Source organism: Saccostrea cucullata, unplaced genomic scaffold (assembly GCF_032062105.1).
Source record: "Saccostrea cucullata isolate Sc308-1 unplaced genomic scaffold, CSIRO_AGI_Scuc_v1 ctg3567, whole genome shotgun sequence".
In the NCBI taxonomy this organism is placed as follows: Eukaryota; Metazoa; Mollusca; class Bivalvia; order Ostreida; family Ostreidae; genus Saccostrea; species Saccostrea cuccullata.
Genome location: NW_026932664.1, coordinates 24078 through 27406, shown reverse-complemented (window position 1 = coordinate 27406; position 3329 = coordinate 24078).

Here is a 3329-nt window from a genome sequence, read left to right as displayed (position 1 = left end):
TTAATGAATGAAATATAAAGATATCTGCGAGCGAATATTCACTAGTAACATGTATAACCACGCTCTGCAAGTGAATAATGCATTATTCCATCATAAGATAAGCTCTCAAGGTGACCAGACGTGTTTTAAGTGCTCCTCCTTATCAGTAATTACCTATGCTGCTAATCATTGTAAATAATGGAATCGATTAATCTGAATGAAAATACAAGTTTGTTCAAATCTACTTTGGATACTTTTGGATTTTCATTTTCACACGGGAAATCCAATGCTGCTGATGAAAATTCTTTAATTGATCTATCGGATTTCTTACAAGTGAAATTCAACCAACAAAGTATCACCTTGAACTATGATGAAGATAGGACTGAAGACATCGTGACCACTCTAAACAGTGAACTTTTGTTTACCAAAACTGGTTTCAAAAACGGACGTATTTATAAATCAGAAAATGGCAATGTTACAGCAACACTTTACAAATCAACTCAGACAATCCATATTCAAGGGAGTGAGAGATTCACCTGGCTACGAGAATTCATTGGACAAATTCCTCACCTGCCAATAACCGAGGTTAGTAAAATTGAAGGGATGCTACAGCCACAAAATACCTCCACCCCTAAACCTTGTAAACTGCAAGATATAGAAAGCGGGCCATGTCAAAACTGTAACAGCTCTCAAATTATTCAAAAACTGACAAAGTCTCTTACTGATCTTTCTGAGATAGTTGCCAGACTGAAAAGGGAGTTGCATTCTCTTCGGAACAAAAACACTCAATCAGTAGATGCAACTACTCAAACAAGGGAACCACCTAGAAAAACCAAAGCCATTGATACGCGGGACATTAAGGATAATCATCTACAAGGCGTATCAAGACATACTCAGTGTACTAAAGTTGAGACAAGGGAATTCTCAACTTCTACAGAAACCTTGCCAGCCCAAAAAGAACAGAAAACCTTCAACAGACCGAAAAAGAACCATAACCTGACGACCGATGTTCCATCTGGAAAATCTGTTCTAATAATAGGAAGCTCGATCCTACAGCGAATCCGTACCCGTGGATTGCTGAAAAATGTTGCAGTCCGTACAAACAGAGGGGCTCGGCTGTCCGATATTAGACGGATTCTTCAGGGAATTGATCTAACACCATTCCAGTCAATCGTCATCCTTGCCGGTGGAAATGATGCTTCCAGCAATAGAGATATTGAGACAAGTGAATGTGATCTCACCGAAATTGTGCTTGATATCCAAAGGAGATCGCCATGCACCGAAATTTATATCTCGGAGATACCACCACGAAGAGATACAAGTGTTTCCCAAATAAATGAAATCATCAAATTTGTTTGTGAGGAATACAGTGTAAATTTTATCTCACTCCGAAATATGTTCCAATCTTCGGATCTGTTCTGGAAGGATGGGATTCATTTATCCGACAGGGGAACATCAACACTTCTGAAAGCGTATGATGCTCATGTTCGGACAATTAAAACGCGTTGTTCAAATGACACACAAAATATACCTGGAAATATGAATGTGTGTTTCTACTGTGGTGAATCTGGCCATTCCTCCCAGAATTGTCGGCACGGATTTAAAATCGTCTGCTGGAACTGCCGCTCCCCAGGTCACAAAGCAAAACACTGTTCGTATTAGGAATTCGGCAAAGAAGAAAATGCCGAATAATCTACCCTCTTAAATTCAAACCCCTTTAGTGTTTTAAACAATCTCTGCGCCGAATGTGATGAAAAATCATGCAAATGTTCTTATATCTGTAGTGCACGCAATATCAAAGATCAATCAGTAGGATCAGATGTAGCTAAAAATTTTATGTCTCCTTCACAGTCAGTCAGTAACTGTAATGTAAATCCTGTCAAAAAAGTATTTCATGTGAAACCATGTACATCCTCCATTACTAAATCACAAAAACAAATTCCTAATTCAACAATTTCTACAAATATTGACCAATCACAAAAGGGAAAATTAAATAAATATTTAAACAATTTCGAAGTCGTCAAGAAAGGTCTTAGATTTGGGAATCTAAACATATGTCACATCATGCCAAAAATTGACCAACTTAAAATTCTTTTATCAGGATATCGCTCTATGGATGTATTTGGTATCTGTGAAACATTTTTAAATGAGCAAACAGACAACTGTGTGTTAGATATTGAAGGATTTAATTTTGAAAGAAAAGATAGATTATTGAAATCAGGAGGAGGATTAATGGTCTATGTTTCCAATAATTTACATTACAAACGTAGAAATGATTTTGAAATAGGTAACATTGAATCAATATGGCTTGAAATTAATATCCCAAATTCAAAACCAATTTTTTATTGTACCACATATAGGCCCCCATCTGCCACCACCTGCTGGGTAGAAAGTCTAACACGGGAGATAAATTGTGCATCCCGCTGTGACGATGCTGAAATTATTTTAACAGGTGACTTTAACATCGATCTGATTAAAGACCCCCCAAGATACTGGACCTCTGCTTTTGAAGAGTGTGACTTCACACAGCTAATTAATGTACCTACACGAATAACAAACACCTCATCAACTCTTATTGACTATATTTATACGACCCTACCAGAAAACATATGTGAATCTGCAGTACCACCAATTGCGATATCTGACCATTATCCTGTCTGTTTTACGAGAAAATTAAATAATAACATCAACAAATTCAAACACACAGAAATAACATACAGAGACTTTAAACGATTTAATGAAAATAATTTTCTTGCAGACTTAAAAGAGGTAAATTTCCAATCATTGGAATCATTCTCAGACCCTAATGAAGCACTCAACAAATTTTATTCACTTTTTAATGCTGTATTAGATAAACACGCAAAAGTAAAAACAAAAAGAGTTAAGCACGACACAAGACCTAAATGGTTAACTCAAGAAATTCTGCAAGCTCAACACATGCGTGATAACCTCCATAAAAATAAAGACTTTGAAAATTTCAAAATATGGCGCAATAAAGTCACATGACTAATTGAAAACGCCAAGGTTAATTATTATAAAACAGCTATAGAACTAAACAAAAATCCAAAACAAATGTGGGATGTATTAAACAGTTAAGCTTCTAAATCTCGTAATTATATTCCAGCTGCACTTGCTAAAAATAATTATATCAAAGAGGATACACAAGAAATAGTAGAATTGTTTAATTCTCATTTTTCAAATATTTCTGCAGAACTTCTTTCAGGCATAAATAAGGAGGAAAATGACTTTACAAATCTTTTAGATTTTGTTAAGTCTAAGTTAGGTGCAGACAAGTTTTCTATCCCGCTCATAAATCATGACGAAGTACTAACCTTACTCAATAAACTAGA